General features: G+C 45.0%; 1 protein-coding gene across 6 annotated transcripts in view; it reads right to left on the bottom strand.

Moving 5' to 3' along the window:
- Positions 1 to 27,210, bottom strand: part of LOC138299775 (cytosolic phospholipase A2 gamma-like) — a 380,498-nt gene that overhangs the window by 278,520 nt on the left and 74,768 nt on the right. The window lies entirely within an intron of this gene.

Genomic DNA, 27,210 nt, shown 5'->3' on the forward strand with positions numbered 1-27,210 from the left:
TATATTTATCAACATAGGCATATGCAGTCCATAGTTGTTTGAATATGGTGGTTATGAAGGAAAGAGCCAACTCTTGAGTAGTTTTCTGAAGACAAGAAAGTTATCTGTGGCTCTTATAGTTGGGGGTAATGAATTCCATAGTTTGGCTGCTTGAATGGAGAAGGATGTACCACCTATTGTCTTTTTCTTGTATGGTGGTTATCTAAAGCGGGGTGCCAATCTTGAACGGAGGTTTCTTTGTTGAATGTATTTGGTTATTTTGTTTCCGGTCCTGTTCCATGTATAGTTTTGTAGGTGATACAAAGCAGCTTGCAAGTGCATCTTCTGGCAACGGGTAATCAGTATAGAGCTCGCAAGGCAGGGGAGATGTGGGCTTGTGGCTTTATATGTAATAGTAGCCTGGCTGCGGAGTTCTGAATACGTTGTAGTTTTTTCATAATAGATAGAGATGATCCATGGTAGAGGCCATTGGCATAATCCAGTTTGGACAGTACAAGTGAGATAGTAGCTTGCACTTTGTGTGGATATCCAAGGTGGGGGAAGATGCGTTGTAGAGTCTTCAAGGTGATGAAGCTTGTTCGTGCTAATTTGTCCACTTGGGCATTCATAGTTAACTTGGAGTCCATGGTGATTCCAAGTTTTTTAACTCTCTTGGATAATTGAGGAGGTGGTCCGAGATCGTCAGGCCAGACGCACAGTGAGTCATAACTTTTCCAGTCACTAAATATGAGTATTTCTGTTTTGGTTGCATTTAGTTTGAGATGGCTTCAGGTCATCCACTGATCAATGGCTCTGAGGCAACTGAAGATTTGTGAGTTTTCAATGTTTTTGGGGCATTCTAATTTAAGTAGTATTTGTGTGCCATCTGCATAGTTGTAGCATGTGAGATGAAAATCATTGATCAGTTCTGGTAATGATATCATGTATATGTTGAAAAGCAAAGGTGAGATAATTGATCTTTGGGGGCCCCCTGCTTTTGTGAGGTAGGGTTTGGACGAGACGGGGAGAATAGATGATATTAGATCTTTTTTGGAAGTAGGATGTAATCCAGTCGAGAGCAGTTCCTTCTATGCCAGCTTCGTGGAGTCTTTGGATTAGGGTGTCATGGTCAACCGTATCCAAGGCAGACGAAAGGTCCAAGAGAAGTTATGCAGCAACTCCATTGCGGTTGACTGTGTTTTTAAGATCATCCCAGATTGCTATGAGTGCCGATTCAGTGCCTCTTCCAGGGCGAAATCCAGTTTGGAAGTCTGAAAGTATAGAATTGTATACAATGAATTGTGACATCTGGGCGAATGCTGCTTTTTCTATCAGTTTGCCCAGGAAACGTCCATTTGTGATTGGTCTGTAGTTGTTGGGGTCTTGCGGGTCTAGGTTTATTTTCTTTAATAACGGTCATATGTATGCCTTTTTCAGGTGTACAGGAAAAGTTCCTGTAGTTAAAGAGTTGTTGATGATTCTTCTTACAGGTGTGGCAGTAGAAGTAGATAAAAGAATGTTCTTGATTGCATCTGTGTATCAGATGGCACAGATGCAACGGTATGACTAATCAAGGCTTAAAGCTTTGCATCCTACAGATTTGTGCACACCTACCATCTGAGAAAGGATCCTTGTTGAATTTAGGCCATGTCATGTTCCTCTTTAGCTGTATCAGACCAACCTTTAACTTAATGTTATTAGTTACTTTTGGTTGAGTTATATAAGATACTGTGTTTTTATTATGTAATCATTTTCATACATTCAAATAAGATGAATGCGCTCCTTAAGTACGTAAGTTTTAAGTTAATGATGCCAGACATGTGAAGTTCCCACCCCATAGTCCCATGCATGCTATGAGAAACAGAGAGACCCTGTTTCACACAGTTTTTTACCTTGTGAGAGAATCTACAAAAGGGAAGACTATTCTTCCAAAGAGCAAAAAGAGATCTTTAAAAAGAGAGATAGAATAGAATGGGCATCTTGTCTGGTAATGGCATACAGCTCAGAAGGACCGATGGTCATCTTATTTTTGGTTGGGTTGTATAAAGTAGTGTTTTTGTTCTTGTGTAATCTTTTTTATATATCCAAGTAGGATAAAGTTGTCTCATTCAATGTGTAATAATCCGTGAATATTAGGCTAATTATGCCAATTAGGTGTTTTAGTTACCTCCCAATATTATCATGCATGTTATGAGGAACAAAGAGATCCAGTTTCATACAGTTTTTACATTGTGAAAGAGTCAACAAAAGGGAATGTGTTACACCAACATACTCTCCAGCCAGGTAAATTTAAGAAATGATTTATTGGCAATACATTTTTTTATTAACCCCTTGGATGCCAAGGACCTAACAATTACGTCCTCAGCTGCACTGCTCAGGTGCCGAGGACGTAACCGTCAAGTCCTGGATCCGGAACATGGACGGAGACCTCCTACACCCCTCCCCTGGGTAAAGGTCACCCCCATTGTGCTGCAAGCTGAGCTTACATTTCTCTTAAAGTTGCAGTGGGGGAGATCAGAGAGGCATCAAAGGAAAGGAAGGGCTTTTCCTTTCCTTTGATGTCTTTCTGAGCATTTCTGCAGCACAATCGTAAAGCAATCGTGCTGCAGAAATGTCTACTAGACACCAGGGACTTTATTTTGATTTTGAAATGGACATGAGGGGAGCGCACCCTTGGGCAAGGGTCACTCTCCAAGGGGGTCATTTATTTTTGGGCCATTCATCACCCAATATTATTTAGGCCCATCTGCCCCAAGGGGGGACGAAACCTTTAGACGCCAGGAATTGTCTACTTTTTTTTTCCTAGAGGGGAGTAGCCCCTTAGGCAACGGTTGCTCCCATGGGGACTAAATGTATCTTAGACCATTTCTACCCCCCTTTGGGGCGGATCGGCCTATTTTTATTAGGCCCATTTGCCCCGAAGTGGGGCAGTAAACACTAGACACCAGGGATTTTTTTTTCTATACTTTCATAAAGGGAGAGACCCCGTAGGTAAGGGTCGCTCTCCTGGTGGGCAAATATATTTTAGGCCATATCTGCCCATCAGCCTATTTTAATTGGGCCAATCTGCCCCCAAGGGAGGCAGAAACCACTTAGGTACCAGGGATTGGTGTGTGTGTGTTTTGTTTGGGGGGGCAGCCCCTTTATCAAGGGTCGATCCCCATGGGGGTACCGTACTGTTGCCCATTTCTGTTTTTGCCTCCTACCTGTCACAGGCACTTAGCCCACCTACACAAATGAGGTATAATTTTTGTCAGGAGACTGAGGGGAACATTGGGTGGTAGGAAATGTGTGCTGGTGCAGTGAACTCACACAGAAATGTGGAAAAATTGTGATTTTGTTGCTAAATATGAGGTTTGCTGAGGATTCTGGGTAAAAAAACACTGGGGATCCACGCAAGTCACACCTCCCTGGACTCCCTCTGGTGTCTAGTTTTCAGACTTTTGTGGGTTTGGTAGGTTTCCCAAGATGGCTGCTGAGCCCAGGACCACAAACGCATAATAATAATTTTGTTGTGTCCACGTAGTGTTTTGAAGCATTTCCTGTCGTAGGCACTAGGCCTACCTACACAAGTGAGGTACCATTTCTATCCAGAGATGAGGGGTAATGCTGGGTTGAAGGAAATGTGTGGGTCCTCTCAGATTCCAGAGCTTTCTATCACCAAAATGTGAGGAAAAAGTGTTTTTTTTGCCAAATGTTGTGGTTTGTAAGGGATTCTGGACAACAGAATCTGGTGACAGCCCCACAAGTCACCCCATTCTGAATTCCCCTACATATCTAGTTTTAAAAAATTTATAGGTTTGTTAGGTTTCCCTAGGTGCCGGCTGAGCTAGAGGCCAAAATCCACAGTAAGGCACTTTGCATAAAACAGGTCAGTTTTCTTTGGGAAAATATGATGTGTTTATGTTGTATTTTGGGGCATTTTCTTTCGTGGGCACTAGGCCTACCCACACAAGTGAGGTACCATTTGTATCGGGAAACTTGGGGGAATGCTGAGTGGAAGGACATTTGTGGGCCCTCTCAGATTCCAGAACTTTCTGTCACAGATATATTTAAGAAAAAGTGTTTTTTTGGCCATATTCTGAGGTTTGCAAAGGATTCTGGGTAACAGAACCTGGTGGGAGCCCAACAAGGCACCCCATCCTGGATTCCCCTACGTGTCTAGTTTTCAAAGATGCACAGGTTTGATTATTTCCATATGTTTCGGCTGAGCTAGAGGCCAACATCCACAGCTAGGCACTTTCCAAAAAACACGTCAAATTTCAGTGTAAAAATGTGTGTGTCCATGTTGCGTTTCCTGTTGTGGGCACTAGGCCTACCCACACAAGTGAGGTACCATTTTTATCGGAAGACTTGGGGGAACACAGAATAGAACGTTATTGCCCCTTGTCTTTCTCTAAATTTTTTCCTTCCAAATGTAAGACAGTGTGCAAAAAAGAAGTAAAAAAAGAAAGGCTCTGTAATTCACATGCTAGTATGTGGACCCCAGAATTCAGAGATGTGCAAATAACCACTGCTTCTCAACACCTTATCTTGTGCCCATTTTGGAAATACAAAGGTTTCATTGATACCTATTTTTCACTCTTTATATTTCACCAAATTAATTGCTGTATACCCGGTATACAATAAAAACCCATTGCAAGGTGCAGCTCGTTTATTGGCTCTGGGTACCTAGGGTTCTTGATGAACCTGCAAGCCCTATATATCCACACAACCATAAGAGACCAACAGATGTAATGGTATATTGCTTTAAAAAAATCTATCATAGCTGGAAAACGTTATAGAAGAAAACATGAATAGAAATGGCTCTTTTTTCACCTCAATTACATTTTATTTTTATGTTAGCTGTTACTTTCTGTAGGAAAACCTTGAAGGGTGTATACAAATGACCCCTTGCTAAATTTATAATTTTGTCTACTTTTTAGAAAATGTTTAGCTGTCTGGGATCCAGCACTGGTTTCACACACATTTCTGTCAATAACTGGAAGGAGGCTGAAAGCACAATTTTTTTTTAAAACAAGGTATGTCCGAGTAAAAAGCCAAAAGTGTTTTGGAAAATGTGGTTTTCTGATTCAAGTCTGCCTGTTCCTGAAAGCTGGGAAGATGGTAATTTTAGCTTTGCAAACCCTTAGCTGATGCCATTTTCAGGGAAATAAAACACATGATTTCTTCTGTAGCCCTTTTTTCCCATTTTTCTGAAAAAAATTATAATATTTTAACAGTATTTCTGCTAATTTCTTGGTCTCCTCCAGGGCAACCCTCAAACTCTGGGGTCCTTTAGAATCCCTAGGATGTTGGAAGAAAGGACGCAAATTTTGCGTGGGTAGCGTATGTAGACAAAAAATTGCCTGGCACAGGAGGGGGGAAAGGCCTTGCAGCAAAAGGGTCAAGAAACAACGACTAACCTCCAAGTAACAATTAGGGCCAGGCACAATATCTGTAAAACCAAATAAAAAAAAACACATTTATTTAACAAATGAATCAAAGAATAGTGGGTAGCACACAAAGACAACAGAGATAAAAAAAAAATGACACTAGTAAACCTCAGGCAATAATGTGTGACATAAATCAAAAACAATATCTTAGTCACAGATAAATATGTAGTAGCATTTCTGCCCTCATTTTAATGATTAAATATTCTAGGCTCAGTGCACATAGGTCAATGCTGTTTTGATTCTGCAAAAATAACAGGATCATCATCAGGACATTACAAGTGGTGCCTGAGATGGTTTTACTCAATAGTAACCTGAAAGAGAGAGAGAAAATGAAAGGGAAAAAGAAAAAAAGAAGTCAGTTGCTAAGTAAGTGGATTCTATATCTGAGACCAATAAGCAGTTGGTTCTACACTCCCAAGAGGAATGTGGTGAAGATTAGAGTTAAGTGCCTAGAGCCTTACAAATCGGTGAAGCCCAGTCTTGGTGGAACCAATGTCAGAACCACAATTAGAGGATGTATTATGAGTGCTCACAGTGTGGTGAACCACTGGTGCCAAGTTTAATGACAGGATGTACAAAAATATGGGCAGAGTGCACCACCTTAAGTCATACCGAAGTGAAGAAATCACCCTTAGGGAAACAATAATAATGGGAGAATGTAGGGAATAATCTATATGGTGGAGTGCAATTGGCAAGTATGAAACTTGTCATCTTGCCTGTACTCTATGAACCTGCATCTCCACCTCCACCTCCATGCACTTTCTGATCCCTTCCATCAAATCAAATCAAATCAAATCATTAACATGTATAAAGCGCGCTACTCACACATGCGGGTCTCAAGGCGCTAGGGAAAAAAGGGGGGGGTTATCGCTGCTCGAACAGCCAGGTCTTTAGGAGTCTCCGGAAAGCGGAGTGGTCCTGGGTGGTCCTGAGGCTGGTGGGGAGGGAGTTCCAGGTTTTGGCCGCCAGGAAGGAGAAGGATCTCCCACCCGCCGTGGAGCGGCGGATGCGAGGGACAGCAGCGAGTGCGAGGCCAGAGGAGCGGAGGAGGCGGGTGGGGACGTAGAAGCTGAGGCGTCTGTTGAGGTATTCTGGTCCCTTGTCGTGGAGGGCTTTGTGTGTGTGGATGAGAAGTCGGAAGGTGATCCTTTTGCTGACTGGGAGCCAGTGCAGGTGTCTCAGGTGTGCGGAGATGTGGCTGCTGCGAGGTATGTCGAGGATGAGGCGGGCCGAGGCGTTTTGAATGCGTTGCAGGCGATTTTGGAGTTTGGCTGTGGTCCCGGCGTAGAGGGTGTTGCCGTAGTCCAGGCGGCTCGTGACGAGGGCGTGGGTCACGGTTTTTCTGGTGTCGGCGGGGATCCAGCGGAAGATCTTGCGGAGCATGCGGAGGGTGAGGAAGCAGGCGGAGGACACGGCGTTGACTTGCTTGGTCATGGTGAGAAGAGGGTCCAAGATGAAGCCGAGGTTGCGGGCGTGGTCTGTGGGGGTCGGTGCGGTGCCGAGGGCTGTGAGCCACCAGGAGTCGTCCCAGGCGGACGGGGTGTTGCCGAGGATGAGGACTTCAGTTTTTTCAGAGTTCAGCTTTAGGAGGCTGAGCCTCATCCAATCTGCGACGTCCTTCATACCCTCTTGTAGGTTGGTCTTGGCGCTGGCGGGGTCCTTGGTGAGGGAAAGTATAAGTTGCGTGTCGTCGGCGTAGCAGGTGATGATGATGTCGTGCTTGCGTACGATGTTGGCGAGGGGGCTCATGTAGACATTGAAGAGTGTCGGGCTGAGTGATGAGCCTTGGGGTACGCCGTAGATGATCTCGGTGGGTTCTGAGCGAAACGGAGGGAGGTAAACTCTTTGGGAGCGGTTTGAGAGGAAGGAGGCTATCCAGTCCAGGGCCTGGCCTTGGATTCCGGTGGAGCGGAGGCGGGTGATTAGGGTGCGGTGACAGACGGTGTCAAAGGCAGCCGAGAGGTCGAGCAGAATGAGGGCGACTGTTTCACCGTTGTCCATCAGGGTTCTGATGTCGTCAGTGACTGAGATGAGGCCGGTTTGAGTGCTGTGGTTGGTTCGGAATCCGGTTTGTGAGGGGTCGAGCAGGTTGTTGTCTTCCAGGAAGGTGGTCAGCTGTTTGTTGACGGTCTTCTCTATTACTTTGGCTGGGAAAGGCAGAAGAGAGATGGGGCAGAGGTTTTTCAGGTCGCTCAGGTCAGCCGTAGGTTTCTTTAGTAGGACGTTGACTTCGGCATGTTTCCAGCATTCGGGGAAGGTAGCAGAAGAAAAAGAAGAGTTGATGACGGTCTGGAGGTGCGGGCGATGATGTTGTCGGCTTTGTTAAAGATGAAGTGCGGGCAGGGATCCGAAGGGGCGCCGGAGTGGATAGAGTTCATGATGGATTTGGTTTCTTCCGTGTTGATGTGGGACCAGTTGTTGAGGGTGATGGCCGTGGATGCCGGTTCGGTGGTGTTTGGTTGGGTCTGGTGTTCGAAGCTGTCGTGGAGGTCGCTAATCTTGCGATGGAAGAAAGTGGCGAGGGATTCGCACAGATCCTGTGAGGGTGTGACGGCGTTGGCGTTGGCTCTGGGGTTGGAGAACTCCTTGACGATGCTGAAGAGTTCTCTGCTGTTGTGTCTGTTTTTGTCCAGTCTGTCTGTGAAAAAGTTCCTTTTGGCGGCGCAGATCAGGTGGTGGTGTTCGCGGGTAGCGTTCTTGAAGGCGGACATGTTGTCAGCGGTGCGGTCCTTGCGCCAGGCTTTCTCAAGGGCGCGACAAGTTTTCTTTGATTGGTGTCAGAGAACCAGAGAGGTTTTTTGGTGTTGGTCTGTCGATGCGTGCGTTTGAGGGGAGCAAGGATGTCTGCGCAGTTGGAGATCCAGTTTGTGAGGTTGAGGGCTGCGTCGTTGGGGTCGGTGGTGAGGGTGGGTTGGTTGGCGGCGAGTGCGGAGAAGAGTTGCTCTTCGGGGATCTTGTTCCACTGTCGACGAGGGATGGGTTGGGTGCGGAGGTGGTGGGTCTTGCGTCAGAATGTGAAGTGGACGCAGCTGTGGTCGGTCCAGTGTAGGGCGGAGGCGTGGCTGAAGAAGACGTGTTTGCTGGCAGAGAAGATGGGGTCAAGCGTGTGTCCGGCGATGTGGGTGGCGGTGTTCACCAGTTGTTTGAGGCCGAGGTTGGCGAGGTTGTCGAGCAGGGTGGTGGTGTTGGGGTCGTTGTTTTGTTCCAGATGGAAGTTGAGGTCACCTAGGAGGATGTAGTCCGGCGAGGCGAGGGCGTGCGGGGAGATGAAGTCGGCGATGGCGTCGCTGAAAGGGGCGCGTGGCCCGGGAGGACGGTAGATGAGGGATCCTCTGAGGGTGGTCCTCGGATCGGTGCGAATCTGAAAATGCAGGTGTCCAGCGGAGAGAGGGGTGTCTTCGGTGGAGGTGGAGACGCTGATGGAGTCTTTGAAGACGATGGCGATACCTCCTCCTACCTGGTTGGTGCGGTCTTTTCTGGAGATCTTGTAGCCTTCGGGGATGGCAGTGGCGATGTCAGGGGCCGAGGAGGCGTTCATCCAGGTCTCCGTGATGAAGGCGACGTCCGGTGCTACGGAGTCCAGGAGGTCCCAGAGTTCAACGGCGTGTTTGTGGACGGAGCGAGCGTTGACTAGGATGCACTTGAGGTGGTTGATGGCGCGTGGGCTGGTGGTCATGGTTGTTGCGTGGTGGAAGGTGCGTTTGCAGGAGTTGCAGGCGAAGGGTCCATGGGTGCGTTTGGGGTGAGCTTGGAAGCAAATGTTGGAGCGTCCTGGGTTGAGGGCGTGGAGGGTGGTGGGGTCGTAGCTGGTCAGCGGGGCTTGGGAGAGCTGGGGACCAGGGGTCGTGGCGCTGGGCGTGGGACAGGCGCGGACGGGCGCAGACGGGCTTGCCTCTGGCATTCGCGCAGCGGCCGCCATATGAGGTGGAGGGGAGGGGTCAGGTGGGGGCGAATGGGAGCTGGGGGGCGGGGGCGTGCAGGAGGTCGCGGCGGGAAAGCGCGAGGGAGGGGGGGGACAGGTAGATTGAGAAGAGCTGGAGGAGGGGGGTTTAAGGGTGGAGGGGGGTGAGTGTTAGGAGGTTTAGGAGATAAGGGAGAAAGATAGGAGTAGGGTTGAGAAGATAGGGGAGGGGGGGTTGTAGAGGTGGGTGAGGGTGAGAGGTAGAGTGAGAGGATAGGAAGATAGGTAATAGAGGGGGTGAGGGGGGGGGGAGAGATAGAGAAATAGATAGAGAAAATAGATAGGGAAATCCATAGATAGGGAAATAGATAGAGAGATAGGAAGATAGGAGGAGGTGGAGAGTGAGGGAGTTAGATAGTGGGATAGAGAGATAGAGAGATAGGTAGATAGGAGGAGTGGGGGAGGTAGATAGTGAACGGGTTAGATAGGGGAGATAGAGAGGGGGATGCAAGTGGGGGAGGGGGATGAGGCAGGAGCAGGAGGGCAGGCACGGGGAGAAGAGGACGGAGGAGGCAGAAGAGCCGAAGCCAGAAGACAAGAAGAACAGAAGAACAGAAGAACAGAAGACCGGAAGGAGAGAAGAAAGGAAGATCAGAAGACCGGAAGGAGAGAAGAAAGGAAGACCGGAAGAACACAGAAGAACACAGAAGAACACAGAAGAAGATACAGAAGAAGATACAGAAGAAGATACAGAAAACGAAGAACAGAGGGCAGAAGACCACAGAAGAAGATGAGGAAGAAGAGAAGTAGAGTGAAGACGGGGGAAAGAAGAGTACAGAAGAAGATTACAGACGAGGAGCGAGGAGGAAGAACAGAAGAACAGAGAAGAAGAAAAGAAGCAGGAGCAGGAGAGAGGGAGAGTAGCGCAGAGCAGAGCGAGGGGCTGGGAGTTGGGGGGTACTTACTTTGAGGTGGGTCTCAGGAACTCAGGAACCTGGAGGAGCTGCAGCGGCAGGGGGAGCGACCTACCCTTGGGTCAAGGGTCGCTACCACTGTCGCGCAGCGGCCGCCATATGAGGTAGGAGGGGGGGAGGGGTCAGGTGGGGGCGAATGGGAGCTGGGGGGCGGGGGCGTGCAGGAGGTCGCAGCGGGAAAGCGCGAGGGAGGGGGGGGACAGGTAGAGTGAGAAGAGCTGGGGAGGGGGGTTTAAGGGTGGAGGGGGGTGAGTGTTAGGAGGTTTAGGAGATAAGGGAGAAAGATAGGAGTAGGGTTGAGAAGATAGGGGAGGGGGGTTGTAGAGGTGGGTGAGGGTGAGAGGTAGAGTGAGAGGATAGGAAGATAGGTAATAGAGGGGGTGAGGGAGGGGGGGAGAGATAGAGAAATAGATAGAGAAAATAGATAGGGAAATCCATAGATAGGGAAATAGATAGAGAGATAGGAAGATAGGAGGAGGTGGAGAGTGAGGGAGTTAGATAGTGGGATAGAGAGATAGAGAGATAGGTAGATAGGAGGAGTGGGGGAGGTAGATAGTGAACGGGTTAGATAGGGGAGATAGAGAGGGGGATGCGAGTGGGGGAGGGGGATGAGGCAGGAGCAGGAGGGCAGGCGCGGGGAGAAGAGGACGGAGGAGGTAGAAGAGCCGAAGTCAGAAGACAAGAAGAACAGAAGACAAGAAGACAATAAGAACAGAAGAACAGAAGAACAGAAGACCGGAAGGAGAGAAGAAAGGAAGATCAGAAGACTGGAAGGAGAGAAGAAAGGAAGACCGGAAGAACACAGAAGAACACAGAAGAACACAGAAAAAGATACAGAAGAAGATACAGAAGAAGATACAGAAAACGAAGAACAGAGGGCAGAAGACCACAGAAGAAGATGAGGAAGAAGAGAAGTAGAGTGAAGACGGGGGAAAGAAGAGTACAGAAGAAGATTACAGACGAGGAGCGAGGAGGAAGAACAGAAGAACAGAGAAGAAGAAAAGAAGAAAAGAAGCAGGAGCAGGAGAGAGGGTGAGTAACGCAGGGCAGAGCGAGGGGCTGGGAGGTGGGGGGTACTTACTGTGAGGTGGGTCTCAGGAACTCAGGAACCTGGAGGAGCTGCAGCGGCAGGGGGAGCGACCTACCCTTCCAAGGGTCGCTACCACTGTCGCGCAGCGGCCGCCATATGAGGTAGGAGGGGGGGAGGGGTCAGGTGGGGGCGAATGGGAGCTGGGGGGCGGGGGCGTGCAGGAGGTCGCAGCGGGAAAGCGCGAGGGAGGGGGGGGACAGGTAGAGTGAGAAGAGCTGGGGAGGGGGGTTTAAGGGTGGAGGGGGGTGAGTGTTAGGAGGTTTAGGAGATAAGGGAGAAAGATAGGAGTAGGGTTGAGAAGATAGGGGAGGGGGGGTTGTAGAGGTGGGTGAGGGTGAGAGGTAGAGTGAGAGGATAGGAAGATAGGTAATAGAGGGGGTGAGGGAGGGGGGAGAGATAGAGAAATAGAGAAAATAGATAGGGAAATCGATAGATAGGGAAATAGATAGAGAGATAGGAAGATAGGAGGAGGTGGAGAGTGAGGGAGTTAGATAGTGGGATAGAGAGATGGGTAGATAGGAGGAGTGGGGGTGGTAGATAGTGAACGGGTTAGATAGGGGAGATAGAGAGGGGGATGCGAGTGGGGGAGGGGGATGAGGCAGGAGCAGGAGGGCAGGCGCGGGGAGAAGAGGACGGAGGAGGCAGAAGAGCAGAAGTCAGAAGACAAGAAGAACAGAAGACAAGAAGACAAGAAGAACAGAAGAACAGAAGAACAGAAGACCGGAAGGAGAGAAGAAAGGAAGATCAGAAGACCGGAAGGAGAGAAGAAAGGAATACCGGAAGAACACAGAAGAACACAGAAGAACACAGAAGAACACAGAAGAAGATACAGAAGAAGATACAGAAAACGAAGAACAGAGGGCAGAAGACCACAGAAGAAGATGAGGAAGAAGAGAAGTAGAGTGAAGACGGGGGAAAGAAGAGTACAGAAGAAGATTACAGACGAGGAGCGAGGAGGAAGAACAGAAGAACAGAGAAGAAGAAAAGAAGAAAAGAAGCAGGAGCAGGAGAGAGGGTGAGTAGCGCAGGGCAGAGCGAGGGGCTGGGAGGTGGGGGGTACTTACTGTGAGGTGGGTCTCAGGAACTCAGGAACCTGGAGGAGCTGCAGCGGCAGGGGGAGCGACCTACCCTTGCAAGGGTCGCTACCACTGTCGCGCAGCGGCCGCCATTTGAGGTAGGAGGGGGGGAGGGGTCAGGTGGGGGCGAATGGGAGCTGGGGGGCGGGGGCGTGCAGGAGGTCGCAGCGGGAAAGCGCGAGGGAGGGGGGGACAGGTAGAGTGAGAAGAGCTGGGGAGGGGGGTTTAAGGGTGGAGGGGGGTGAGTGTTAGGAGGTTTAGGAGATAAGGGAGAAAGATAGGAGTAGGGTTGAGAAGATAGGGGAGGGGGGTTGTAGAGGTGGGTGAGGGTGAGAGGTAGAGTGAGAGGATAGGAAGATAGGTAATAGAGGGGGTGAGGAAGGGGGGAGAGATAGAGAAATAGATAGAGAAAATAGATAGGGAAATCGATAGATAGGGAAATAGATAGAGCGATAGGAAGATAGGAGGAGGTGGAGAGTGAGGGAGTTAGATAGTGGGATAGAGAGATAGGTAGATAGGAGGAGTGGGGGAGGTAGATAGTGAACGGGTTAGATAGGGGAGATAGAGAGGGGGATGCGAGTGGGGGAGGGGGATGAGGCAGGAGCAGGAGGGCAGGCGCGGGGAGAAGATGACGGAGGAGGCAGAAGAGCAGAAGTCAGAAGACAAGAAGAACAGAAGACAAGAAGACAAGAAGAACAGAAGAACAGAAGAACAGAAGACCGGAAGGAGAGAAGAAAGGAAGATCAGAAGACCGGAAGGAGAGAAGAAAGGAAGACCGGAAGAACACAGAAGAACACAGAAGAACACAGAAGAACACAGAAGAAGATACAGAAAACGAAGAACAGAGGGCAGAAGACCACAGAAGAAGATGAGGAAGAAGAGAAGTAGAGTGAAGACGGGGGAAAGAAGAGTACAGAAGAAGATTACAGACGAGCAGCGAGGAGGAAGAACAGAAGAACAGAGAAGAAGAAAAGAAGAAAAGAAGCAGGAGCAGGAGAGAGGGTGAGTAGCGCAGGGCAGAGCGAGGGGCTGGGAGGTGGGGGGTACTTACTGTGAGGTGGGTCTCAGGAACTCAGGAACCTGGAGGAGCTGCAGCGGCAGGGGGAGCGACCTACCCTTGGGTCAAGGGTCGTTCCATAAATCAGAGTGCCATCCTGGAAGAGTGACACCTTGGAAAGACCTTCAAAATCTACTTCATCACTCTCTGGAAGCATGCCACAGCTAATGCCAGGCAGAAGGGCACTCAACTAAATGTTTAAGCCTCCGAGGAATCACAAATGATATGAGATGTCTTGACTCTGGGTGTACCTGAATCTGATGTTAGACTGATGACAGGTTCACCACACTATAGTAGGTAGAGGCCGAAGATCCACCCATATGTGTTTATTAAATCCCTAAAGGTCCACACATATCCTTATCATTTTGACCCATCCTTAGGTGCTGGAACCACAGGGGGAACAATTCAGTCTTGTTAATTATGCCAATATCTAGCAAACTTTGCATGTCCTCTTCCAGCTGCCTCAAGCTTAACTCGGACAAGACAGAGATCCTCATGTTCGACTCCACCCCTTCTGCCTGGTACGACCCCTGGTTGCCCACTGCTCTTGGTAACGCCCCTGCCCTGATTGATCATGCGCACAACCTGGGCATCATCCTGGACTCCTCTTTATCGATGACTCACCAAGTGAACGTCTTCTCCTCATCAAGCATCCACACGCTCCATCGCCTGCTGAAGATTTTCAAATGGATTCCTCCCGACATGAAGAAGACAGTCACCCACACACTCATCCCCAGCAAACTGGACTATGGCAACGCACTTTATGCCTGCATTACCAAGAAACGTCAATCAAGACTACAGGAGTCCAGAATGCAGCAGCCAGACTCATCTTGGACATCCCCCAACACAGCCGAATCTCCTCCCACCTCAGAGACCTACACTGTCTCCCAGTCAACAAGCACATCACACATAAACCAATGATTCACACCTTCAAGGCACTGCCCAACATAGGACCAGCATACCTCAACTACCGCCATACCTTCTAAGCACCCAACAGACGTCTCCATTCCTCCCAGCTTGCCCTTGCAGCTGTCCCCAAGATATGGAAAGTAACAGCAGTAGGAAGATCCTTCTCCCACCTAGAAGCCCAGACAGGGAACACACTTCCCCCCAAGCTCAGACAGACTGCATCACTGAAGCAGTTCTAAAAGGACCTCAAGACCTGGCTCTTCAACTGAGAAGCACGCCTACATTCAGCGTCTTGAGACCCTATGGGTGAGTAGCCGTGCTTTACAAATCCATGATTGATTGACTGAAACCGAATCTTCATTACCAAAAAATATTGGACATTTATCTTCACTCCACCAAACCCAATATGGTTGATGTTAGTGGGGCACAGATCTATAACTTTTTGCCAAATATGCTGTCACAATTTTTGTCACCAACCAAGACGATCCTGAGTCTGCTAGCCTATGACAATTTTAATACCAACTTCTACCTCCATTTCAGGCATTGATAGAGGTTCTCATCAACCACACCATTCTCCAGACTACTCATCACCACCTTCCTTTCCTCATTAGTACTACTTCCCACCACACCTTTAGCAACACCACCACAACACACCTTTATATAGTGTCCCTCCTCCTCACATTTTTTACAAGTAGCAAATCTGGCAAAACACCCTTGACTGTTTGAAAAATGACCTTTACTTTCACAACGATAACATCTTGGAAGCTGCTCCTTATTTGTCTTGCATTTAACATACTTATTCTCCTCCATCACTCGTTGATTAAACTCTGTATCAATATTCACATTAGTACTTTCCTTAACCATGTTAGTCATACTAATCAGCACCCTTTTTACAATCTCATGCCCACAATTCTGTGTTTTCCATGTCCTCAATTATGACTATGGCTTCCTTCAAATTAGGATTTCTTGTCAACAGTTTTTCTGCACTCTCTGGTTATGGGCGCATCTCACCAACTGATCTCTAATTAGTGAATCAGTGAGGTTCTCAAAATCACAAGTACACCAATGTTTTACAAGACACTACATAATTTCCAATCTTCTCCCTTTTCACTTGAACACACGTGAACATTTATGTCTCTCCAAGACCACATTAATTTGTGACCCAGAATACTATTCAAGCATGCAAACCAACATCTCAAACATTCGTAGGATCTCTTTCTGCAGATCCTAGTTGAATCTCATCCAAACTTTCATAAATGTTTCTGCCTTCCACACCAAGGTGCTGGAGTAAGACAGCTTGCTTCCTAATAGGAGAGATTTCCTCACCACCAATGAACAATAAGTAGGAGTCAAATAACTGTTTCCATAGTTTCCAAGGTAGAACTGAATCCCCTTTCTCAGATAGAAACTGTAGTGGTTGAGACATATTAGATGCTGTCATATTGAAATGCACAATATTTCACAGTGTAATCAAATTTCACTACAGATGGTCAATATTCACTCCCTTGCTCCACATAAGCTCCAGTACCTTCAAGAGAATTAGTTCTAACATAATAGCTTTCCATATAATACCATATTTTCTTAATAAATCGGCTGCAGAGGTCAAAGAAGTACAGTACCATACATGCCTGATGTATTTCGTGCAGAGAATGCTATCCTTCATTTTTCATCAATTCTGTAGGTATGCACAGTAGGCATGGCACTCAGTTCATGACTAGCTGTTCGTCATCGCAGTTCTGCCCACATTCAGCTGAAGCTGAACCATAGAACTTACAAATCTTTAGCGCCCACAGTAAAGATGTGTCTCAAAATCACACTAAGCCTTGTCAGAATGTGGCTCTGCCCACAGTAAAAATGGTGCCTGACTTCACTGTAGACAGTTGCCAGCTTTACCATGAAGCATTGCATGCAACTCCTCCTGAGCATGTCACATAGGCATGTATGCTCTGCCCTTGCTCGGCAGAGATCCTCGCTACTGCTGCCTGCACACTAATGTGTTACCACCTCTTCTTCTAAGCTGGAGCACTGCTGCTATGCTACAACCACTGCAATATCTTCACTCTCCTCTCTCATGTGCAGAGGGACCACTGTTTTGACTAAAGTTCAGCGTGTAATGGCCTGGTGGTCACTGAAGCTCATCGCCAGTGTTCCGTCAATATAATCTCCAGCCAGGTAAGTTTAAGAAATAATTTATTTGCAATACAGGTCATACCAGCAGTTGCCTCGGCCTTGATATCAACAATTTCCCCAGTCAATCCCTGATCGTTCCACTCTTCCCAGCTCCCCACCATCTCAAAGATTCTGTAGCTTGACAAACAATATCACTTTTACTTGAGATACCATAGCACAATGCTATTCTGCCAATGAGCAGAAAATTGCATATATAAATAGAAAGTTGTGGTACTTAGGACATCTTGCTTCTTAAAGGTATACAGAGCATGGGGACTCATGGTGTGCTGCGAGAATGGACATTTTCAGCCTAGCATGGGTGTGTACCTCTGGTATCATGCTTCTTATTATGGTATACTCAAGGAGAAGATTCTTTTATAATGCATATTTGCATGTAATATTTGGGATCTTCATTTTAATACCTTTTAAGTCTTGCTAAATATAACTTTTGCTGGTTGTTGTACACCTTTAGTTTCCAATAAAATACATATATCTAGAATGTGCATGTGGTCAGACCCTTGCTCATGCGTCAATGGCTTTAATGTGTATCTTAATTGTCTCGTACTGATTTGATGCATTTCTCCCTAGTCTTGTGATGGTCTAGCACAGAAGCATTTTTGTGTCACAGTGCTCGGACTAGCTGAGTTCTATCCTGACGACATCAGGCAACTTTTTCCTTTTGCATATTTGTGTATCATTTTACTTTTAGCAATTAGTGGGAGTGCGTGTAGTGGAAATATTTGGTACTCTTGATGTAGGTTTTTCTCAGTTTAACTTTGTTAACTTCTACCTGTACCCAATGGTATTAGGCCTATTCACACCAGGGCGATTCACAAATTTAAACTTAGACCTGAAATCTAAGTTTAGACCTCAAGTCTAAGGGCCTGATTCACAAAGGTAAACTTAGACTTGATGTCTAATTCTACCTTTGTGAACTGGGCCCTTAGACTTCAGTTCCAAAGTTAGGCTTCAGATCTAAACATAGACTTCAGGTCTAACTTTACCTTTGTTAATTGGACCCACTTTGATTATGCCCATCACAGCATACTTCATGGGCAAATGATTCAGCTCGCTTCAGACATTGGCTGAACTTACTGTGAGTGACAGCATTTTGCCTTTGCATTTGTGCATATCCCCATGCAACGTAGTGTAGTTCTGAGCCATTCCTTGTGAACCAATGCCTGTTTTAATTTGTTCGGCCTATTTACTATTTTTTTGGCTTTAGCAATGTAATTTTGTTGTTTTTTTTGGCAGATGTAGGGTAGCTCTGGACATACTGCTACCAGTTGCTGACTTTTGATTATTGTTATGTTCTAATTGGTGCCTTCGGTTCAGGCACTGGTTATCTCTTCTGTCGAGGATAATGTTGATGATGTGGAGCAAATATGTTTGACAATGTAATAGTTTTTGAGTGAGGAGTAGAAGCTATTACACATTGCTGAAGCAAATTCAGATCAGAAAAAAGTTTTTTCCTACTGTGCTGCTTAGTCTGCCAATGTCAAATACTCCATAAAAGCTACAACTTCGCTCACAATACAAACTATCTTCAATATACCACCAAAATCCTCTTAGTAAGCCGATGATATCCAGGAGCCATTTATGGCAAGTAGTTACTTTAGCATAGTGGTCTTTCTTCTCCCCATGGAACCGGCGCATATTATCCTTGCATCTTAGAATCAAAGCAGCGGCTTGATTTTTTGTAAATGACTAGAAATTGTTTCAGAGGTGGGAGGAGCTTTTCTTTTCTGAATAACTTTCCTCTTTGTGAAGATTCTGTGTCCAAAAGCATGTTTTAAAAAACCTCACAGATCGCACAATTAAAAATTAAACTCAAGGCCACACCCCTATCTTGTTTCACAGCTTACACTAGAAATTAGCCTGTTCTGCAAGGCCACCCATAAACATTTTCCCTTTTTGCTGCAACCTATTTTGCTGGCTACAGAACTCTGTGCACTGTACCCCCGATCACCCGAGGTTAAGTGTTTGTGCTCCCCTTTTCAACATGGAAAAAATTGGCATACTCCTACCTGTCATACTTAACTTTCCCATAGGTCCTAGTATATGGTACTTACAAGGTATCCTGGGCTTGTAACTTAAATGTCACTAGAGGGCTGTAGGACTCATTAAGACACTCCCTGCAGAGGCAATGCAAACATGACAGCAGGGCGACCACTGGAAGTATGTTATGAGAAACAGAGAGGCCATGATTTGCACAGTTTTTACTTTGTGAAGCAGTATATAAACAACACTTCCTTTTAAGTATTGTATTGTATTGTATTGTATTGAGTTATTTGTAGAGCGCATTCCGGCAAAAGCATCGAAGCGCTAGTCAAACCAGAGACACAGGAAAAAACCCAGACTACCTAATGAATCTAATTCACGAAAAGCCAGGTTTTGAGGCTTTTCCTAAAAGAGAAATGAATCGTTATTTGACGAAGTGAAAGGGGCAGGCTATTCCAGACCCTAGCTGCTTCCACCATAAAAGCTCGGTCTCCCCATCTGGCCTTATTACAGCGAGGCACCTTGATCACAAATTTGGAAGAGGATCTCAGGTGTCTTGATGGTTGATAAAAGAACAAAGTAGACTTCAAATAATCGCATCCCTCCTACTGTAATGCTTTGGGCGTGAGACAAAGTGTTTAAAAAATAATTCTCTTCTTAATCGTAAGCCAGTGTAAAGATGATACACATCTATTGGCAGATATAAACTGAGGGAGATTCAAGGTTAAACATGCTGCCGCATTCTGAATTGACTGCAATTTATTTAAAGAAGAAGTATTTATAACTCAGCCCTAAGTAAGCATTTTAGCTCATAAAGGCAGGGTGCACGGTATTTGAAGGAAAATGCCCTTTTTGGAAAGTACCCCATTTTCTCTGGATTAATGTTGCTATTGTTTATGTACCCCTGATTGACATATTTACCTTACTTTTGAGTCCCCATTACATGGTCTGTAAGTTAAATATCACTAGTTGCCTGCAGTACATATTGATCTACCACTAATGTAATGACACACACCATGTCTCCAGGCATGACCCTGCAGCCTGGGTAGGTAGGTTTTAAACTTCCAATTCAACTGGGAAAATAAACCTTCTGTGAGGCCTTAAGCTTTATTTCAATAAATACCTTTAAGTCACCCCTAAAGTGGGTTGTACAAGTCTATAGAGCATATTGCATGTTATTTAAAAAGTAGGCCTTGTGCACTTATGTTTTGCATGTCCCTGCAGTGAAAACTTTTTCACTGTGATAAGTCTAGCATTCTCATAGGAAAATCTCTGGGTTAAATTAAATCATCTTTTAACGCTTAACTGCAAGGACTCATGTTAATGGGAATTTTAAATTCATTTTATGGGTAAGTTGGATTTTATATTACTATTTTGAAAATGCTTTTAGAAAGTTGTAATTTTCGTGCCTGAACACCTTTATTTCAGTATTCAGTATCATCTGACTGTTAATAGCTCCCCTGTGGTGGAATGTGTATTGCTCCAAGACAGTAGACAAAAGTTTTGGGTACGATGGCCATCTAGGACTGTGCTTGAATTAACTTCAGGGGGTTCCTACCCTCTCACAGGCATATGGATAAATAAGGTAGAGTTTTTCCCTTATCATATTCACACCTCTGGGTGGGCACTTGGAGCTCTGCACAGGGGGAACGAAGGTTCTGCATGTTGGTTTTAGGTGGAGTGGGGCACTATGGAATAGTTTACACTAAAACTCACAGAACATGCTGCAAAGGTAGGTAGGGTCACCACTGGGAACTTTTTACTCCATTAGTTAGGGAGTGGTCAGGATTTTCCTCCACACACAAACTGGCATTGGGTGTGAATGTGGAACACCTATTGCCCTCTGCTGAATACCTCTGGGCCTGTGGAAGACCAAACAAGGACAGCACCTGCTGCTTTGACCGTTGAGGCGACCTCTAAGCCTGGATCTGCTCCCACCTGTATCCATGACTGAGAAAAGGACTCTAAGGTTCAATTGGCTGGACTCCTGTTAATCTACATGGACACAACAGCTGCAAGAAGCCTATTTACCTGAAGAGCCTAGCTGACCTGTTCCAAGTGGACCTGCACTAAACCATGCTGGTGGCTTCTCTTGGAGTGAGTCTTGGCCTCTAAGTGATGTTCAGTAAGGTTCAGGGGTCCTTGGTTAAGTATCACAGTGTACTACACTTGTATTGTCATAAAGCCTGGGACTTAGATGGTTTTTCAAGAATTGTTGTCTGGAAAATTGACAGAAGACAGGACACACATGCCAGGTCAATCCCACAAAGTGTTGCTGCTGGGCAGCAGCACATCAGTTTCAGCAGGACATTGAAGAGAAGGTATCTGGCTTTTAGGTGCCCAGTTTGGTTACAACTTGCAGTTTTGCCTCCTGGAGGAATCGAAGCCCAAAAAAGTGACTAAGTTTAAAGGTAGAAACCTTCACAAGGTGAGGGTGCCAAAAGTATCCTACCAGAGGGATCTTCAGTGGATGTTAATTTTGAATTGCTGCTGTTCAGAACTTTGCTTTCAAAGTCATCACCTTTACCAGGACTTTATACAATGGCTATCCTGTTGTGTTGAACCCATCTTGGCCACAGCCTACTGCATTTCCCCACTGATGATGTTTGACTTTCATTTTAAAAACTAAGGGCTTGCCTGATTCAGACCTTGGCAGAGGGGTTACTCCGTCGCAACTGTGATGGATATCCCATCTTCCAAAATCTAAATACCATTGTTTTCTATGGACTTTCAGAAAACACCTCAAGACATGTCTTTTTGAGCAGTAAATCGGCATCCCACTTGTTCCCCAACCACAGCGCCTGGAGACCCTGCCGGGTGAGTAGCGTATTCTCACTTTAAGTCAGTCTTGACCTTTTGACAGACATCACATTGTATTCTGGGACTTGTCATTTTGTAGCTAACATTGTAACTATAGGCAGTAAAACGTCAACAGTATAGTGTATGTAGGCAAAAGCCCTGCCTCTCTATCTGCAGACCACTAAGGATAAGGGTTCCTTTAAATGAAGTCTAAAACCTTGCCTGTTTAGTAGTGCCTTATAATGATATCATAGGGTCAATGGTTGATGAGTTTATTAGCACGAAGACACTCTGTAGAGTACACGTGCGCTTTATAAACTTTATTTGATTTGATTCTAAAGACAAAAAGAAACAGAGCCAATGTTTTAACGTTATATCTGAAACTGATTTTTGAGTTACTCAAGGTATCACACATAACAATGGGACATCTTGCAGCTATGAATTTTGTTGGTATGTGGAAAGGCTTGTGCCCTGTTTTCACCACTATCCCATATGCATGGTGACAGGACTCATTTCACAGGTACCTGTCATTACACCATGTATTTATTGCTTACATGTTGGGGTGTTAATTGTTAGAAAATTGGACTAATGTATCACAAGGTTTACCCATTCCTTGCCTGTGGGTTATTGTAATAGTACATTTTGGTCAAGATTCTTATGAGTCAGCTATTTTACCAATCAGTAAAGGAATTGAACACTGCCAAAAGATAACATATTACTATGATATTCCTAGATTTTCTACAATGTATAAAATATTTAGATCAGTCTGAAAACATGCTTCTAACACATGTACCTTTATTCCAAGAACACAAGACTAAGACAAAAAAACAACAAAGAAAACAATATTTTAGTGACACTGACAAACAACAAAACTCAAGCAGAATATCATTAGACAAGTCTTTCTTGAGTCTACCTTGTATAATAAAGACAACAACGTTACATTGTGTTGGATGCATTAGAAAGGAATTCTCTTTCACTTTCCTTTTTTTGAATGGTATTTAGGCATGTGGTTGTGCAGGTACTTATTAGTGTTTAAATGTTTACACTGATGAGAGCTGTTTACCTTTCGGAATATTTTTATCAATTAACATAGAGCCTTAATTTAACCATAACTCGCGCCCTCAGCAAACACTGTTAATTAGCTCTATGATTCTATGATATCAGTGATAATGTCAATGCAAAATCTGAAACAATATAATTGATGACAACAATGTGCATGATGAGGCGCGAATTATAGTTACTTTATGGCATGATTTATACTTACTTGAGACAACTACAGCTGGTGAATTTTAGTGGTTTTGTTAGTTTAACACAATATATATTAAATTACATTTTAACCTATCTATAATGTCTCTTAACCTTTCTTTTTAGTAAATTTTGAAGGTTTTTCTTTAATTGAAAATAAATTATTCTTCCAATTCCTACCCACAGGGTCTGATTCAAAATGTTAGTCTTTTGGTCTAAGGTTAGACCAAAAGTCTGCCTTTATGACTTTTTGGTATTTAGAAAGGTAAGATACAAGTTGAATCTCTGAACTCGGTGCAGAACCCGTTTATGGAGTGATGAAGTTTGGTTTAGCTTTGCTCTGGCTCCTGCCACAGTAGTTCAGACTCTTGGCGTGAAGGTTGAAAACAAATTGTTCTTCAATGCCCAGGTGGACAGTGTGGTGGCGATCCGTTTTAGACTTCTCAGATCATTGATAACGTTTCTGTTCCTCCTCTCCCCAGTGCCAGATAGTGCACGCCCCCATAATCTCACAGATAGATCACGCCAATGCTCTGTACTGGGGCCTCCCATTGTACCCACTTAAGAGACTCCAGTTGGTACTTCGGATGCATTGCTGACGGTGATACCTAAAACTAAGAGGAAGATATGGAGTGGTACCTCCTTCACTACGCTGGCTGCTTCTGGTTGGAATACCCTTCCTCTCTAAGTGCAGGCTACTAAGGATGAAAGTTCCTTTAAGTGGAGTCTAGAAGCTTGGCTGTTTAATAGTACCTTCTAATGAGGTCATTGGGTAAATGGTTGATAGCACTGGGACACTCTGTAGAGTAGCTGTGCACGTTATAAATTTTATTTCATTTGATTCTAAAGACAAAAAGAAACAGAGCCAATGTTTGGAATTTATATCTGAAACTGATTTTTGACTCTCTCAAATCAAACTATGTTATACTATTTGGTTTATTATGATTTAATATGTGGCATATTTCTATTTTCTTTTTGTATAAGTTAGGAATATTTAGTTCAATATTAGTTATCATTTGGTATTCCAAGATGTAATATTGTGTGAATTCCAACACTTTCCCACTGCACATCACCCCATGCTAATAAAAGAAAAGCTGATGGAAATAAATAGCCAGCTTAAATGGCCACAATTTCTGCCAGAAAAGTAAAATACAGTTAGCAATTCCAACATTAATTTCAATGAAGATACTGTAGGATGTAGCCTTTTTTGAAAGGTCATCCCCCACATTTTTTACTTCGATGTCCTGTTTTTCGAACCTCTTTTTTTTGTTTTTTTTTTGTTTTTAGGAGTCTGCATACATTACCAGTGCTAACAAGTGCTAAAGTGCTTGTGCTGACTCCTTCACACATAGAAAAATAGGATTAGACCCAATTGGCATGTTTAATTTACTTGTTAGCTCCCTGGTAAACTGGTACTACCTGTACCCCAGGGCCCATACGTTAAATGCTACTAATGGGCCTGCCACCTGCTCAAGTAGCCCTTCTAAACATGCCTTTGGCCTGCTATTGCAGTATGTGTGTGCACCCCTAGAGTAAGCACTAAACAGCCCAGAGGGCAGGGTGCAGTATATTTAAAAGGTTTGACATGTCCTGGTAGTGAAAAACTATTTTACTACTTCATGGTCTATCTGTGCTATGGGATAGCATTGAGTTAATTGGGTTACATTTAATGAGTGCTAACGTTCATTTGGGTGTGTAATTAAAAGTCCTCTTTATTGCTAAAGTCAGATGTTAAGTTACAATTTTGAAAATACCACTTTTAGAATGGTGGCATTTTCTTACTCTATTTGCTGCCTGCAGCCTGTTCCTGGATCACATGACTATGTGTAGTTATCAGTTGGACTTCGTTAATTCCTCCCAGAGAGCCACACAATAGAGGGATTAGGTAGGCTTGAATGGGCTGTCCACTAGCAGAATGGCGGGATCGAGCTGGAAATAGCCACACTTGCTTCAAGCAAGAGGTTGTAGAATTTAAAAGGGAAAAAGAGTACCCTTTTAACAAAGAAACCAAAACACATTTCTTCCCAGCCCAACCATCCATTTAATCATCAAACCCATTACCTTCATCAATATAACAATTTGTTTACTTCAAATTTGTTCACAAATTTATTATAGTATTACTTATAAAAACTAAACAAAAACCAAATAATCTCATGATATTGATTTAATCAAAATCATTTTTTCCTGCAACATTACAGAATTAATACAACTCAAAAGTTAGTCTTTAGTTAAATGCAAGGCCTCAGCTATAGAAATTAACTCTAAATGTAAAAGAGGCAAATTGCATTTTCTCCTTCTTGTGTGGCTAACAGCAACAAGCAAATTAAAAGACGTTGACATAGGTTTGGAGAAATTCCTTTATATTCCTTCCACCTTCATCAGGACCTAAAGCAATAACACATTTAAATAGAGAAAACAGATTGTCAATCTTTCATTGACATTGTAAGGAGGCCAACAGAAATAAAGAACACTTGGAAAAAAGGATAGAAGTCCCCGTCATCACATCCTGGGTCTGCGTGGGTGAACCAAAAGTCTCCAGACTGACCACAATATGCACAACAGCAACTGGCATACGTTTAAAAGTAATGGACATTCATGAAGATACCAGAACCATGATGACATGAAGCAGCAAAAGGTTGCAAGCGAACCTTTGAAAATGAACAGATGATAATCTGACAGAGCAACTAATGCTTTAATTCTGATCAATGTAAATGTACCTGGCATAGAGAACTACACAGCTGTGACAGGTGAGCAGCCTCAAAGAGTCTTATTTGAAACTGAATAGGCTGTGCCCTGCCTTTTCACAAATGGCTTGTTACCACTGCATTGTTCATGCAACCAACTTGGAGCTGGGGAAGGGGAGGCAGAAAACCTCAGGGACTACAAAGGGAATTCTCTAGAAACTTCTTGTAGTTCAAAGCTGACACCAAGTATGACTTAGACCCAAATGCTCAGTACATTCCTGAAATTGTGGATACTACAAAAGATGGACTGCTGTGCAGCTTTGCTGCTAGAGGACTGTCACCCTGCTGCCCTGCTGCTCTGCTGCCTACTTTCCTACTTGCTTAGAAGTAAGGCTGGTCCTGCACTCTTCATCTCAGTCTGAATTGACTTCAGGAGTTAGCTGAGTGACATCATGTTTTGAGCTACAGGGGCATAGTAGGCTTTGGAGGCTTCCTACAACTGTCCAGCTGACCTGCTGCCAGGCCTGGAATTGGTCCAACCTGAGCCCTGCTGGTCCCTCTGGAGTGATTTTAAAACTCCCAAGAAGTGCCCTTCAGCTCCTTCAACCTTGGGTGTGGCCTCAGTTGAACTCCTCTCCAAAGAAAAGGAGAAGTCCCAAAGTTTTGGGCTCTTAGCAAAAACACTAACAAGCCAGTTCACACCAAGATCTTACTGCTCATGCTGTCCAGGAATGCGAAGTTCTGGCAACCAGAATCTTTGTGCAACAGCGACCGCAAATGACACCCAGGCTACAGCATGGTCAGCTTGTGGTGACCACTAAAGCAAAGCTTCAGCAATGACTGTCCTCAATGACCTAAAGCGACCACCATCCGCAACACTCAGCCTGCTCCACACACTACATGGTTCCCCTGCTCCCCACTGACACTTTCACCACAAACAGAACTCTTCATGCTGGTATTTGAAGGTAAGTCTTCTAGAGGGACTAACCCGTCTCTGTATCCGGCATGTGCTTCATCCTAGAAGAAGAAATTGCCTTTTGGGATCGTTCTGGTGCAACAACTATGCTGGTCACAACATTAACATCTAGCACTATGGCATATAGTGCACCTGCGCAGTGCGAGAGAAAAACACCACATCTTTGTAGTTATGGTGCTGTTCTGTTTTCTTGCTTTCCCACAATGCAGCACAACAACTTCACTTGATGTGCTGTACTGCGTGATTTATTTATACATTTGGGCCCAAGAATCAAACATAACACTGTGCAGCAGGAAGCACGAGGTGACATCTTCGGAGAGCAGACAACAATCTGCAGCAAGATGCAAAAAGTGATGTGCATCAGGGAGGTACCCTGTGATATACAGAATGGAAGAAAAGGGTGGCATGCACCAAAGAGCACAAAAGGATGTACCTGACTGGGGTATTGAGTGATGCACCTCAAGGGACCACTGAATATACCTCTCAGGAGCACAGTCCAATGAGAGCACAGGATGTTGGGTATCTGTTTAGCCCTGGGTATTTTGCATTGTGGCAACATCACAATGTAAAGTCCATTAGCACTGGGCTATCTATGCTATGGGGGTACATACTGACCCACAGAACTAGACATGGCCTACCAAGTATATGTGTAGCACAAGGTGATATACCTTAGAAGGTGCATCACAATGTGCAACAAATCGGCTCAAAGATCACAGACCAATATAGCACCTTCATCATAAAAATCAAAGCACAGCTTACTAAGTAGACACATAGGAGAAATACAGTTCTTCAAGTGATAGGCTCTATGAAATGCGTTGAAGACATCTCCATCTGATATTGTAGCAGAACAAAATGATGAATGGAAAATCTAAGTTACATATATATTAAAATATTTAGAGACCAACGTGTTCTTAC

Source organism: Pleurodeles waltl, chromosome 6, assembly GCF_031143425.1.
Source record: "Pleurodeles waltl isolate 20211129_DDA chromosome 6, aPleWal1.hap1.20221129, whole genome shotgun sequence".
NCBI classification, from domain to species: domain Eukaryota; kingdom Metazoa; phylum Chordata; class Amphibia; order Caudata; family Salamandridae; genus Pleurodeles; species Pleurodeles waltl.